Source organism: Microplitis demolitor, chromosome 9, assembly GCF_026212275.2.
Source record: "Microplitis demolitor isolate Queensland-Clemson2020A chromosome 9, iyMicDemo2.1a, whole genome shotgun sequence".
NCBI classification, from domain to species: domain Eukaryota; kingdom Metazoa; phylum Arthropoda; class Insecta; order Hymenoptera; family Braconidae; genus Microplitis; species Microplitis demolitor.
This window is the reverse complement of record NC_068553.1, coordinates 18525006-18541572: the sequence shown is the minus strand read 5'-3', so window position 1 is coordinate 18541572 and position 16567 is coordinate 18525006. Positions and strand designations below refer to the sequence as shown.

The window sequence follows — 16567 nt, the reverse complement described above, 5'->3', positions numbered from 1 at the left end:
AAAAAAAAATTTCTTTTGTTGCTGAAGAATTTAAAATATGAGATGGGTAAAATACCTGGAAGTAATGCAGGTTAATCGATGCATCGACCCGTGTTAAACACTGGGATAGGCTTGTCTATGCATCAGCACGCTCTGTGTACTGCTTATGTGTGCTATTACAACTTAAATACTTATAGTGATATAATGTACTATATATATAAATGTATGAGTAAGGCATGAGGAAGAAGTTTAAAACGATTTCCTTACACCTTCGTGTACCTTGTGGATATCACTTCATTTGATATTACTCTTCGTGATCGATAGAACGCTTCCGACAACTATCAACTTTTCTACGATCGTGACTTTATGAATTCCAATTATTTTTTTTTCTTTATACATTAATAAGAAGTAAAATCAATTTTATTTTATTTATCAAAAAACGACTTTTAAAATTTTCAATTTTATAGCAAATTTTTGAAAAATAATTGATATATATATATATATATATATATATATATATATATATATATATATATATATATATATATATATATATATATATATATATATATATATATATATATATATATGAATAAAATAATTTGGGTTCTAATTTTAAAACAAATTACAGTTTTACAATTTGAAGGAAATTAGACAAAAAAAAAAAAAAAAAAACAGTTTTTGAACGAAAAAATTTTTCGAAATGAAAATTCATAAAATTTGAAATTTTTTACAGCTCATAAAATTAAAAAATTACAGTATGTAATTATTTTCTATAATTTTAAATTCGCAGAGCTCTTTTTTAGAGTTGATACTGCAGTTCATTTTTTGGTTCTACCCCTGAGCTCTACTAGTCCTAATCTATCGATTTCTTCCTCTGTTGGGTAACAAACCTGTTCGTCACCTAATTTTTCGCAACGTTCGTTGCAGCATTCATCTCCATTTTCACACTAAATTCAGAAAAAAAAGAACAATGTTTTTGTTATATTTATTGAATTTCAAACCCATGTTTATGTTAACAGTAAACACAAAAAAAAATTCCTTTAATTGTTTAAAATTGCGGCTTTATGCATTTAAAGTTTTTCAAAAATTATTTTTTAATATCACAGTTCAAAATTTGGTTTCGGAAAATCGGACCGAAACCAATAACTTGTTTTTTTTTTTAATTTTCCATTCCCTTACGGTGAAAAATGTGAAGCGAAAAGTGTGGCCGCAATTCTCAATAACAATTAAAAAATTTTTTTATTCATTTAAAATAAATCAGGCAATAATTACTCTTTTCATGGCTCTTTTACAACGGGCAGAAACATCAGTCACCATAATGACTGCAATAGCTGTCATCAGAAATGTGAACTTGAACATCTTGTCATATAAATTTATTTAGTCAACAATCTGCATAATTTTGATTTTTTAAAAATATTAATTACTATTTATTATTATTGATAATTAATATATGTTTTTACTTACGAGGCTTGTTAGAAGACAGTCGACGCAAAAGTTATGATAGCCATTAAATAATGGCCCCTTTTTTATGTTCGATAAAATAATTGCTGTCTGCTATCTATCGGTTACTTTTTTCCTCATTATTATAAAATTACTTTGAATGCGTACGACATACGTAAATATTGTCACGTGAGGACCTTGTGGTAGCTTATTAAAGTAATTAGCAATAGCAAATAATTATATTTAAATACTTACTGCAGGCAAAATTATCGTTTTTCGAGTTTTACTCAAAAAATTATAAAATATGTCAAAAGTCTACTATTGGAGTTTTTTGAAGATAACTTTTAAGCACTTGACATCACAGAAAATTTCATTGATTAAAAGTTGTAGAGCATCTAATTTTATGCAAAAAACTATTAGGACTTTTTTTTATCCGACGATTGGTTAAGGCAGTAGAGGGCGCCAAAATTATAGTTTTAGTTACGGGAAATTATTGAAAGGAAAACGTCATTTTTGATGCAGAATTAATTCGAAAAATTTTTTTTAAAAACATTAGAAGCATTGAAAAATGAAAAAAAAAGTCATGAAAAAAATTTAGACGTGGAATTGATTTTTTTGACAAATGATGAAAAATTATTTTAAAAAGTTTTTGAATAAATTCAATAGCTATCCTCGAGCAGTCACGTGATGACTGGGTTTATATTTATTTTTCATTGAAATAAATATATATGCAGAATAATACAATTATCAATTCTCTTTTGCTTTATAAAATTATTCAGCATTGAATTAAATCCACCGAGCGTAAAAAATAGCTTATGAATTTTAATATTACACAAAAGTTTATTTTTAAAACTCTCCCCCCCCCCTCCGAAAAAAATTCAATAAAATCCGAATATCACTATTTTTATTATTATATTCACACTTACCATTAATTATTGCTCATGCATATGCATAATGACCGCGCAAAAATATTTAACGATAATTTATACACTTGCAGGTGATAAAAAAAATGAAAGCTTTGTAGTGACGTGTTGAAAAAAGGGTGTGCATTTAATATAAGAGATTAAAAAAATGAGGTAAAATTTTCTGTTGACGTTTATTGTGTCTAAATATATATGAAATGCTATCATTATAATTTCTTCGCTAAATTTTTTTATATGCTCGGAGGGTAGTGATTGCAAGTCATCGAGTCATGCTGTTACAAAAATAATAATAATAGAGTGTGCATTCTAAAGACGGATATTGATTGATGGAATATAAAGTATTAATATAAAGGGTTTTATTTTTAAAATATGTCTGATGTTTAGTCATGCAGAATAGTACTCGTGGGAACAAATAAAATATTTTACAAACTACTGATTTTTTTTTTTTTTTTTTTTTTCACTAAAATAATCCGTCGATTTACAATTCAATAATTGATTTTTTATTACAAATAATAAAATAAATTAATGATGCACACCATTAGTGTCCTCTTTACTTTGTCATTCCATAGAACAGACACAGTTTAGCATAAAAAATATTAAAAAAAAAAGAAATTGAAGCTTAAAGAATAAGCTTTCAGATGAAATTATCAAAACTTACGAAAAAAATTTTTTTTTGCATCATTTCTGACCGCAAATAAATTTTTCATTTACCTTAAAATTCATTTTTGAGTTTATTTTTAAAAAAACGGGTTCAAAAAAATTTTTCAGCTGCTTTTTAATGAGAGAGGCCCGAAGCTGATACTTTAAGCTTTAAAATGAATTTTTTTAGGTTTATGTACGACAATCAGTCGCCGAGAATCGTAGGTTTTAATTTTGTGCACACCATGGTGTGCATTAAAAAAATGATACGCCAAATCGATTCGAGCTAGTTTAGATTTAATTTACCAGTCAATTTTAACACTTTACCCCGAAATATATGTCATTAGCAATCGAGCTCTTTGATGCACAACTTTTTCAAAAATTCGGTATAATTTGTGAAAAATGCGGCAGCTGACTCGAAAAACGTTAAATTATATCAATTTATAAATAACTTGCCCTATTCTCACGACGTAAGGTAATTTATGCTAATAATATCGTCTAGTCAAGTGAATCGAAATAATATTACCTACTTTAGATCAAATTAGTACGTGATTTCTAATAATAGGTAAAAGTAGACTTGGATTTGATAAAAAAAAGAAAAAACGATAGAAGACTTTTTTAGCCAGAGTTGAAGTTTTTTTTAATAGCTAATTTTGAATATATTATAATATTAAATTTTATGAAGAATGAGGAACAAAGGCTAGTAGCGTTTAGGGATTTATAGTCTGTAGTAATAGACGTCGTCTCAAACCAACTGAAAATATAAATTAATAACAAAAAAAGGTAAGTATTAAATTTATAATAGGAGGCGGCGATTCTTTAGCCTTTGAGCAGGTCTATAGCCGCCCAAGACCAAAGACCGATATCCTTGAAGGTTAAGATCTGAGGATCCGGGTCCTTCCAGCCGGATAGAATACTCAGGATCAAATACATTATTCGTGAATATGAAAATCTACGGCACGAGTTATTTAGGATGACGTTCGCTCGAGTAGATTTTAAATATAAATAAAAAATATTTATAAAATTGCTTGTGTGTCCATTAAATTTAAATTCAAAAAGCAATGCTAATTTTTAAGTTGACGCTTAGCATTAATTTATGCACACCACTACACACCGTATTACGAGTATCTAAGCACTCTTTTTGTGACTATAAATTTTTAATATAATTGGACCGGATTATCGTAATTTAATGCTTTTTATTATTTATGAGCTATTGGGGAATTTTTTTAGATCAAATTTCATATTGAGTTTTTTTTCGTCCGTCAGTAAAAAAAATTTATTAAATTACAATAAAAAGCTTCTAAGTGGACTCTAAGAGTTTCACATACTTATTATGTAATTTTTTAAAATTTAATTTGAAGTTATCAGTAAAGAAAAAGAGTTATTAAATTTATGCACACCACGGTGTGTATAAAATTTTATTATTTCAAGCTTAATAATTAACGTATATAAAACTACAGATTCTACCTTTACTATGATTTGAATCAATTTTGATTTAATTTATATACGAAATCCAAATAGTTTATACACACCATGGTGTGCAAGAAAAATGTTTTATTCAGATAATTAACGAAATTCAATAAAAGTCCCGTGATAAAAAATTATTACGGTCATTTATGTGTCACAGTGACAAGATGAAGATAAATTATTAACTCAATGCACACCATGGTGTGCAGGAAAATTTTTTTATTTAAAAAATTGATAAAATTAGATTTAAAGGCAGGTAATATTAAATTATTACAGATATTTATGTTCTTCAATGACATGATACAGATAATTTAATAATTTAATGCACACCATGGTGTGCATGTAATATAATTATTGAATTAAAACGTTGTAATTAGCATATCGAGTGCATAAAAGAATATCATGACGTATTAATGAGGTGTGAAAAAATATTTATGTAAAAAACAAAATATAATGAAGCGATTATTTATTTATAAAATATATGCACACCAGAATTTTTAATGCGTGGTCCTCAAGCAGACGTAACAAGACAAATTAGTTGCGTGACTCGGAGCATTACCGCACTGGGTTGTCTTTCATGTGACTGTAACCTCAATGTAAACCGAAGATTTAAAAAAAAAAAACTCACACTCACATATTTGTTTTTATTTTGTCGCCAACACACAGCCAGCCGCCGTAATTTCTGGTTAGATTGAGCCGTCAGCGAAAGCGCAATATTTTACCGAGATGCCAAGCGATAGGTGCAGCCCATCGGCTCTTGAATACTAAGTAGTTTGTAAATAAAAAACAAACTCTAATAAATAAAATCTGACCGAGTTTTAGAAATCTATGTACGGTTATTTCTGTTTCTTAGCAGAGTTTGTAGGACTTTGAAATAACTTTGTGTGAATATCAATCAATGAAAGTCGGGTTTTTTAAAATTATATTTATTCGAACCCGAGTCTGCGATCGCCGATCAGTCGTCGGTTTTTTTCTGGCCTATGATCTTTCGTGATACCGAAAACAGAAATTGCTCGTTGATATTTTAATCGATTCGTCTGACAGATGGCAATAGTTTTCAAAAAAATGAATTAATTATTGACAGTAATTAATTATCCTGAACGGTTGGCAAAGAAAAATTACTTGTATTATGTTTACAAGAGAATAAATTATTTTGAATTATATATATATATATATATATATATATAACTCGATACACATATTTTAAAATTGAAAAAAATTTGTTTTTAATTATCAAGTATCAATATTGTTTGCTATTGTAATTAATAAGTGTTGTTGTCTGCAAGATCGAGTGACTTTATGTATAGATATGCGATAAAATTTTGTTATTGAGTTATCGGATTCAAATGTTCATGGCTAAGACTAGATATAAATACTCCTATCCGAAGACTTCATCATCAGTAAACACAAAACCAACGCGATCGTTGTATCTAGCGCAATAAATAATTAAAATGTCAAAGTTTACTATTTTTATTTTATTGGTCGCATTGTTGGCTATTGGAGCCGAAGTTAACGCTTGTATAGCGCATGGAGGAGATGTAAGTATTTTTATGAGTTCAATCATCATTAATTTTTGACCCACTAAAAAAAGGCCGGGTGAAATGGGTTCGGTAGGCAAAACAAACCCCAAAAATTTTTTTTAAATTTTATTTTTCCCATAACTTTTTTTAAATTGTATTCTACGACTTTTAGTATCTTTTTTATACAAATTTGAGTGTCGCGAAATTTGACTCAAGGAATTTTTCAGTGGACTCAATATACTTTTCCCAAAAAAAAATTACATGTCTTTTTCACTACAGATAAATTTTATATAAATTTGTTATCCTCAATAAATGTTTTTTTATTTTCTCACAGTATGGCTAGAGGAACTGAGTAGAAAAATTTTGAATAAAAATAAAAATAAAATTTTTTCTCGACTGAAAATAACCTCAAAAAGATCAAAATTAGGTTAATTTACGGTTTGTTTATTGAGGATAATAAAATTTCGGCGTTTTAGGCCAATTGTTGGCATTTTTCAAAAATATTCTATGGTTTTCTGTGATTTTGGCAAAATTTAAATTAGGTGTAAACAATTTTTTGAAATAAAAAAAAAATTTTACTTCTTTTGGGGGTGGTCCGTTTTGCCCATCCGGGAGAAATTTTTTTTTCTAAGGCAATCGGAAATTTAGTCCAAGCTCTTTGTATCGAAGTCAAAAAAAAATTTCGCCCACCCTTTCCCTGTCACTTATTATTATTATAATTTTTAATTATTTAGTTATTGATATATTTATGATGTCTTATTTGTATTGCAGTGTTCCGCAGGTGGTAGTTGCTGTGGACCTTATCATTGCAGACAAAATACCTTCGGCAGACTTGAATGTGGAAGAACACTGACCGTATATGATGACGATGACTAATCATAGCCTTGGAATAATTTTTTCCGATGATAATTACGATTGCAATGATAATAATTAATTTCAAAACCAAATAATTGCTGTAGTTTCTATGTCAAATTTAATGCTCAAAATTTCTCAAAATAAATGACATGTATTTATGTAAATTTTACGATTACATATATTTATTTTATTCTATAAAATCGATCAAAAAATGAATCCTCAAAAATTTTATTCACAATTGATGTGAAAAATTCATACAAATATATGTAAAATATATAGTTTTAATGAGCTATAACAAATTTAAAAGTATTTTCTGTTAGCGATATATTCCAGTCGAAAAAAACCGACTTGATAAATACAATTTAGATATTTTTTAAAAACCTGAGTGTTAATAACCCACATAGTAAATTTTGAAATAAGATATTTTAAAATTGACGCTAATAAAAGTCTAGTCCACGAATACGATATTAACATCGTAAATTTTGCTAGAATTTTTTTTCCGTCTATTAGTTTCTATATTAATTCATCCATTTTATTTCCGGATGGATTTTCATATATTTTTTTTGTCCAAATTCAAGGATTCAGATATTCACGCAGATTAAATTATATGAAAATTTCCGAGCTAACTAATCTCATATTGCTAATGGTATTTCTGGTTACTGAAATAAACGCATGGGGGAGCATGCAGTTCCCGTAAATATATAATAATAATAATTTGAATTTTTGATTGTTGATATTTCGTTAAAATATCAAGTGTCAATTAATTCGAAGCCACAAATAATAATAAAGTGGTTCGAATATGCATCAGGATTTTTTTTCATATATATATATATATATATATATATATATATATATATATATATATATATATATATATATATATATATATATATATATATATATATATATATATGAAAAAAAATCCTGATGCATATATATACATATGAAAAAAAAATCCTGATGCATATATATATATATATGACAAAAATTGTAGCATAGTTGACACGATGAAATAAAAAAATAATCTCAATAAAAAATGTTTAAATTTTGATAAAATTGTCTTCGGTCCGTCTCCCTGAATTTTATGATTCTTATCGGGGGTGAGGGTCGCAGATAGAGACTGGGTGACGGCTTTGAGGTTAAAAGAAAATAAAAATTTAATCTCGAGAAAATTTATATTATATAACGACAGAACAAAGCTATCATTTAATGCGCGCGCTGGAATTTTCCGACAAGTCGTAAACAAGTTCAAGTGCGGAAGTGAAAAAAAAAATGTTGTGATTATATAAGTGCCATCTTGAAGACTCGCAGATTTAATATACAGTTCAGTTTTTGATGACAAAGAACTCAAACTCGCTAATAAAATTTTAAAAAATGTCAAAAGTTAGTATTTTAATATTTTTGATCGTTTTGGTGGCTGTCGGAATCGACGCATGTATTAACCATGGCGGGGAGGTCAGTAAATTATTTTATTATTTAATTGCAATGTCATTTTAAAATATTTATTTTATATTATAGTGCACGTCAGATGCTGACTGCTGCAGTCAAGATTGTCGCCCTGACTACTTTAACAACTTGAGGTGCGGAGACATCTGTCAATGGGGTGTCAAAGAATGTTGAGATTTAATTACATTAATTTTATCAATAATTTAGATAAATATTATTGTATACATATGAAAATATAAAATTTATGTTTCTCTAATTTTTGTTTTTTTTTTATTAAATATTTTATTCTTCTACCAACAGCACCCGGGATTCGAACCCTCGACCCCTATAATTATTTGGATATTCAAAATTTAATTTTTCCGCCTTGCAATTATTTTAATTGACACTTAACAACCATATATATAAATTAGTCATATAAAATATTGAAGATGGGTGGGCAAAACGGAGCACCCCAAAATTTGGTAAAATAACTTCCCATCTTTGTTTTTTCAAATTTTTAATTTTTTTAGCGGGAAATTTAAAAGGCGACCAAGAAATTTTTTTTGACTACGAGAATTCATAATTTAAGAAACTTTTTTTTTCCATACACAATATAAATATATATTTTTATATATGATCAGAATATATTTTTCGTATGTGATTGGCATATATATTTTATATATGCTAAATATATACGGACTCGTATATAATGAATATTATATTTTTTAATATAAACAAAAATATACCAGAAAACATAGTTAAATTCGCCACATATATTTTTTGATATTTATCATATATTTTTACATATATTTTGACCATATATGTTATTTTCATACGGGTATTTTTCAGTGTACTGCTGCGATTATTGCTGAAGTAAAAAATAGATTAAAAATATATGTAAGCTATCGATCTTATTTATTTTACATAAGTGCGGGGCCATTTTCCTGATAATTTTATCATTAAGTTCAGAGATAGCTAAAATATAAATATATAAATACCGGCTCAATTTAAACATATCATTAGTTTGAAATAATAAATTTTCTAGTGCTTCTAACTCGGTGTTGGTGATTAGTGACATCTATTATAGAATATATTCACTGCCAGTTTACTTTTCTTTAGTTATTTTTGCAGTAAAGACGGCAAATAACTGCTACTTATTAAACATGTCAAAGCTCATTATTTTAATATTTTTGGTTGCATTGTTTGCTATTGGAGCAAATGCTTGTGCAGATTCTGGTCAGCCCGTAAGTTATGATGATACAATTTCTGTTTTTAATTCAATAAGTTTATTTTATTGTGGCTATCAACCCCAGGAGTCACAAGGGCGTAAAAAAAAAATTTTGTGTTTTTATACTTTTAGATAATAAATGCATTATTTAGCAAAAAAAAATTTTTCTTATACGCTCTCATGATTTCCGGGTGTTACAAAGACATACATCTATCTATAATATATACATTTAAATAGTTATATATATATATATTACATTTCAGTGTACAGGGGCCTCATGTTGCAGTGGGTTAAAGTGCACGATGAATTATTATGACGAATTTACATGTTCCCCCTGACCCATTTCGATAGGCCGCAAATAGTCTCAGCTTGAAATAGAATTATTTTTCAAAATTATTTAAGTTACTAGAAGTATAGTATGTAATGAATCAAAGAACCGATGGAAAATAATAAATAATTGATAAAAAATAGTATTAAAATTCATTCACCGACTTGCTAATTCATTATTTTCGCAATCCGATCCTTACGTGTCCCAACTTAAATTATAAACTTTATCTTATCATAATAATTATTGTCAGAGTACTGTATTTAAAAAAAGATGAAATATATTTATGAAAAGTTGTTTGGAGAATTAACTGACTATTGACGTTTGCCATTTTTAATAATTCAAAAAGAATGTGAAGATAGTGTTATAGGTAAAAGTATGACTTGGTCAAAGTTGAATGCGTAAGTTAAATATATGGTTTTTAGAGCGATATTGAGACGCATAAATAGCTATCGATAAATTTTGTCTTTCCTCAGTAACTCTATTGCGAAATTATTTTTAAAGTTTGTCATTGTAAGTGAGAAATAGTTTCATTATTTGTTGAATAATGTTGATAATATTCACAGTACGTATTTAAATATAACTATTTGATATTTTTAATTACTTTTAATAAGCTACTGCAAGGTCGACACGTGACAATATTTACGTGTGACATACGCGTTCAAAGTAATTTTATAATAACAACGATGAAAAACGTAACCGGTAGATAGCAAAGACAGCAATTATATTATCGAATATAAAACCGGGCCATTATTTACTGGCTATCATAACTTTTGCGTCGACTGTCTTCTTATAAGCGCCGTAAATAAAAACACATATAATAATTAGGGGTGTGTGAATTGTGTTCGAATAGAGCCGAATAATTTGAAACTTTTCAAACTATTCGTGAATTTCCGAAACGAATAACTTGTCTGTTTCTTTTAAAATTTCAAATTTTCTTAGTGAGAAGTTGAAAAAATTATACAACTTGTTGATTTAATAAATTACTAAGAAACAAGATGTTCAAGTGTACGTTTCTGATGTTCTCGGATCCAAAAATTTCATCTGTTTTAAATAAAATAAAATTTTTAAGTTATTTCTATCAAATTTCACCCTTTGTATTCAATCAAGATGTGAAATTTAATCGAGTTTTGCCTATACTATTCCTTATTAAGGATTGTTTTCAATAATTCTTAGTCTGGCCTTGGTCATCTCTCTATAGATCAAAATCACACTTTTTTTCATCATATATTGTCTATTTTTGTATTTGTTCAGACGGAAACCAGACTTTTACTGCCCATTATTTTTATTAGGCTGCAATTGTTCGTCTTCAGATCAAAAACAGGTTAAAATTTTAATAAAAATTAAAAACCAGCCCAATTAGTCCAAATACAATCTAGTGTGACTAAAATGAGCTAAAATTTTTCGACCCAGGTAAGGAGTTGTGCGGCCGACACTCGATTAAATTTCACATACGTTAATTGAATGAAAACTAAAAGTAAAACTGAATTGAAATAACTCAAAACTTTTATTTAATTTGTAACAAATAAAAATTCTTCAACTCGGGATATTAAAAATCAAATATTTATTATAATATTTTTGATATATTTTACAGTAACTGCGATATATAAAAAAAAATTTATTTAATCAAAAATGGAAAAACTCATTATTTTTTTAATATGTTTGGCTGCATTGTTTGCTGTTGGGGATAGTATTCGTGGGGAGGCTGTTTCTTGTTCACGTTGTGCAAACGAATGGGAGACAGTAAGTTAATATACCTATGATGGTTACATATCAATACTGCCATTCTAATACGTCGTATCCCACAAAATTTGACATTTTCACTTTTTCGGAAAAATAATATCATTGTAACAATGTGCAGCTTATATAAAAATTTTAGAGGTTAAATTGTTTGTTTAGTATTTTTAAATAAGTATTCTAATATGACGTATCCCACGCGCAGACTTTCGCGCATTCTAATATGCCGTATCCCACATTCGTATAGGTTTAGTCACGCTTAACATTTTTGATTTTACGTTAATTTTAAGAAAGCAATTAACGACATAAGTAAATAGGTAATGATGCATAATTTTTGACTCTTCTAACAGCATATAATTCAAAATTATTTATTCACTACAAGTGCCCGTATTTTATAAAAACCATGAAAATAAATTTTTAGGTTATACCAATGTGAACATAATACAAATAATTTTTCTTTGCCGACCACGAAACGTTTTTATCGTCTTCTGAAAAATTTACCAAATGTGGGATAGGGTACATTAGAATACCTGTGCGAATTTAGCGTCTCATCAAATAAATTGCGAAATCAAAATGACCTGAATTGATAGGTCTACGTTAGGTCCGTATAGGTCCACCAAAATTATCGTTAGGTCCCTTTTAGTTTTTTTATAAATAATTTTTGAAATTTTGCGAAAAAAAAAAAATTTCATTTTAGCATGAAAAACTAAAGACCAATACGCACCTAATGATAAGAAATGCAAAAATGATCAAATTTATTGGTTTCGTTCTGTATGAGGTCATTAAAATGGCAGTACCAAATGTTTATATTTAAAAAACTTAAAAAAAATTTCCCTTTTTTTGATAAAGTCATATATATATATATATATATATATATATATATATATATATATATATATATATATATATATATATATTTATTTGTCCATCAAATAAATATTTTCTTAACTTTACGAAATAATTTTATTATCGTAGCAAGAGAAACATTAAGGTAAACCAAATAAAGACTATTAAACCATTCGTTACAAATGACAAAATAGACTATGTTGACGAAATGAAATTTAGTTGTTTCAATTAAATATAAATTTAACAGAATTTAACAAATCAATTTAATTGTCCAAAGATCAATTTTTTTTCAGTGTCCTGAATCCTGAAAAAAATTTTTTCCAGTTTTAACCCTTTAGTGTATGGTAGCCTGAAAGTAAAGGGTTCAATTAAAATTAAAACATATTAGTTATCTATAATTTATTCCAGTGTTATTATGGTGAATGCTGCCCTCCTTTGGCTTGCAAGAAAAACCAATACGATCAATGGGCCTGTCAGTCTACCAAACGAAACTGGGGTTAGCTGAGCTAAAAATAAAAACTGTTGGATAAAAACTGATAATAAATGTTTATTTTAAATAAAAATTTCTATTTCCATGAGAAAACCAGAATTCTTTCAAAAAATACAAAAATTTTGTTTCGATCAAGTAAAAATTATAATCACTGATCCTCGAAACTCCTAAACCATAATTAAATTTTTTTGAGTTATAGAGTACAAGATAGTATTTATTTTTTTTTTTACATTCGTATTTAATTAAGTTTACTGCTTAATTAAAAAAAAAATCTATTTCACAGACTAAAAAACGCTGTTATTATCTTATTTGACTAGTTTTGATTAATTCCATTGTTTGACTCACAAAAATCTTACTTTTCATCACACCTGCACCGAGAGGTTCAATTTCCGCCCGGGTTAGAGGGAAAAACTCGTATTTTTCTCTTGTCAATAAAAAATAATGAATGATAAAATCAGTTATTAGTTAATTTTCAACTACAGATCCTATGATCGGACTATGTGTGAGTTTTGAGCTAATAACATTGAAAGATGCAGAAGATGACACTCACACCGTGTTAAAAGTACCCCTTTTGATGATTCACGCCAAAAACACCGTATAAAGTCCTCAAAGACCATTTTTCACTAAAAATTTTTTTTCAGTCTACCCAATTATTCAAAAATATCTTCGGATTCGCTTGGATTTAAGATAGTTAAAATTAAAAATTTAGTATCGTAGGTTAACTTAATTCAACAAACTGACAAGAATTGTGATTAAATGTACATTTTAAAACAGTTACTTTCATATAATATAACATTTTAGTCTGCAAAAAAAAAGAACAATCAAAACTGATCAAACAAGACAGTGATAGAGTGTTAAATTTACTCCTAAGTGTTAAAAATGAAACTTTAAATTTTAACACGCACATTTTTTAACACTTAGTCAAATAATTTTTTAAGGTAGAAAATAGATTTTTCGGTGTATCAAATTATTAAATTTATTAAATGCATTTTATTTAGTAATCAACAACTAAAAGGAGTTTTACATATAATTTAACAATTTATAGACTAAGCGATTAAAACTTTTTCTTATTTAATAATAAAATTTTGTTATTTGTCGGCTTTATCAGCCAAAGTGGCTACTACTAGCTGTTTGCATCGTAGATCTACTTTTCATCAGAGTAACCATACTTTTTGTTTTTAGCCCTGCACGTATTGCTTCCCATATAATTTTTTTCGCACTCATACATAACGCAGCATTGATAAGGTACTGAAGGGTCACACTGAAATGGAGTAAAAATGAAATATTTAGTTATATATTTAATAATCGAATAAAAACAGTATGTATATTATCAACACTGTGAAAATAATCTATGAGATTTTTTTTATTGCCTTTAAGTTCGGCCCCGTAGCAATTTATAGAGGAGGGTAGGGCAAAGTGGACCCCTAAGAATTTGGCTCACTTTGCCCCGACCTCCCCTACTTCGACTTCGTGAGCCAGGCAGAGTTAAATGCGAGAGGTGGTCGAATCAACCGCCCTCTACTTTTAACAGTATTTTCTGCTGCGAGTAAGACTTTCTTAAATAAAGGTATCGATTAGTTTTACCGAATCTTAATCAATTAACTTATGTTATTATTTTTCTTAAAACAATTATGTTTCCCATAAAAGTCAAAACCGAAAATTCAAGAACGAAGAATGTGTTTTCCAATTCATATGATGTATATATAATTAAAAGTAAGTTAACTTACTTTTTCTCCATGTTGTTTGCAATCTGGGCAACCTTCATACTTGAGGTATGGATCATTGCCCCCTTTTCCAATAGTTAACAATGCAACCAAATATATTAAAAAAATCATGAGCTTTGCCATTTTTGATTAAATAAATTTTTTTTTATATATCGCAGTTACTGTAAAATATATCAAAAATATTATAATAAATATTTGATTTTTAATATCCCGAGTTGAAGAATTTTTATTTGTTTCAAATTAAATAAAAGTTTTGAGTTATTTCAATTCAGTTTTACTTTTAATTTTCATTCAATTAACGTATGTGAAATTTAATCGAGTTTCGGCCGCACAACTCCTTACCTGGGTCGAAAAATTTTAGCTCATTTTAGTCACACTATATTGTATTTGGACTAATTGGGCTGGTTTTTAATTTTTATTAAAATTTTAACCTGTTTTTGACCTGAAGTCGGACAATTGCAGCCTAATAAAAATAATGGGCAGTAAAAGTCTGGTTTTCGTCTGAACAAATACAAAAAAAGACAATATATGATGAAAAAAAGTGTGATTTTGATCTATAGAGAGATGACCAAGGCCAGACTAAGAATTATTGAAAACAATCCTTAATAAGGAATAGTATAGGCAAAACTCGATTAAATTTCACATCTTGATTGAATACAAAGGGTTAAGTTTGATAGAAATGACTTAAAAATTTTATTTTATTTAAAACAGATGAAATTTTTGGATCCGAGAACATCAGAAACGTACACTTGAACATCTTGTTTCTTAGTAATTTATTAAATCAACAAGCTGTATAATTTTTTCAACTTTTCGCTAAGAAAATTTGAAATTTTAAAAGAAACAGACAAGTTATTCGTTTCGGAAATTCACGAATAGTTTGAAAAGTTTCAAATTATTCGACTCTATTCAAACACAATTCACACACCCCTAATTATTATATGTGTTTTTATTTACGGCGCTTATAAGAAGACAGTCGACGCAAAAGTTATGATAGCCAGTAAATAATGGCCCGGTTTTATACTCAATAATATAATTATTGTCTTTGCTATCTATCAGTTACTTTTTTCATCATTGTTATTATAAAATTACTTTGAACGCGTATGTCACACGTAAATATTGTCACGTGTCGACCTTGCAGTAGCTTATTAAAAGTAATTAAAAATATCAAATAGTTATATTTAAATACGTACTGTGAATATTATCGACATTATTCAGCAAATAATGAAACTATTTCTCACTTGCAATGACAAACTTTAAAAATAATTTCGCAATAGAGTTACTGAGGAAAGACAAAATTTATCGATAGCTATTTATGCGTCTCAATATCGCTCTAAAAACCATATATTTAGCTTACGCATTCAACATTGACCAAGTCATACTTTTACCTATAACACTATCTTCACATAATGCACACCTCGAATGTAACAGCGTTGTGTCTTTTACAGTCGCTTTTATCAACTCTCTCTACTTAATAAAGCACATAATTAATCAGGATTTAATAACTTTCATTCATACTAGTCTATTTTCACTTCATTACTACAATTCGTACATCGAAGTCTTCTACTGTTGTCAATTATCAACAAAAGGAAGAAAAAAAAGTCAGTTAATTAATCAATAATACAAAAATTACTAAATTTTGCAACTCGTTTATTTTATTTCCGCCAGGTGGCCAAAATGGTCCGGCCTTACTACGACCCCACAGCATTTTACCCATTAGTACTCCCGTTACGAATATTTTTCTCACAGGACACTCGAAAATTCGGGATCGCTGAAGCGTTTAAGCAAAAATTTCTAAAGCAAAAAAAAAATTTGATTACATTTAAAATTAAATAAAATAAATTTTGCGATAAAGATCGACGTACACTCGCTTTGATAAAATAATTATTTGATACCTTGAGAAAATAAATAAATATAATTTTGATAACCATATCGACCTACATCTCCTCTGGTTTCAAAAGCATGACAC

General features: G+C 28.0%; 1 protein-coding gene and 1 long non-coding RNA gene across 2 annotated transcripts in view; one reads left to right on the top strand and one right to left on the bottom strand.

The window, feature by feature from the left end:
- LOC103574706 (POU domain, class 6, transcription factor 2) overlaps positions 1 to 16567 on the top strand; it is a 506104-nt gene that overhangs the window by 32108 nt on the left and 457429 nt on the right. The window lies entirely within an intron of this gene.
- Positions 776 to 1476, bottom strand: LOC128668613 (uncharacterized). The gene is made up of 3 exons (XR_008404255.1): positions 1447 to 1476; positions 1255 to 1371; positions 776 to 929 (listed from the first exon to the last, which is right to left on the bottom strand). It is a non-coding gene; the product is annotated as an uncharacterized LOC128668613 (long non-coding RNA).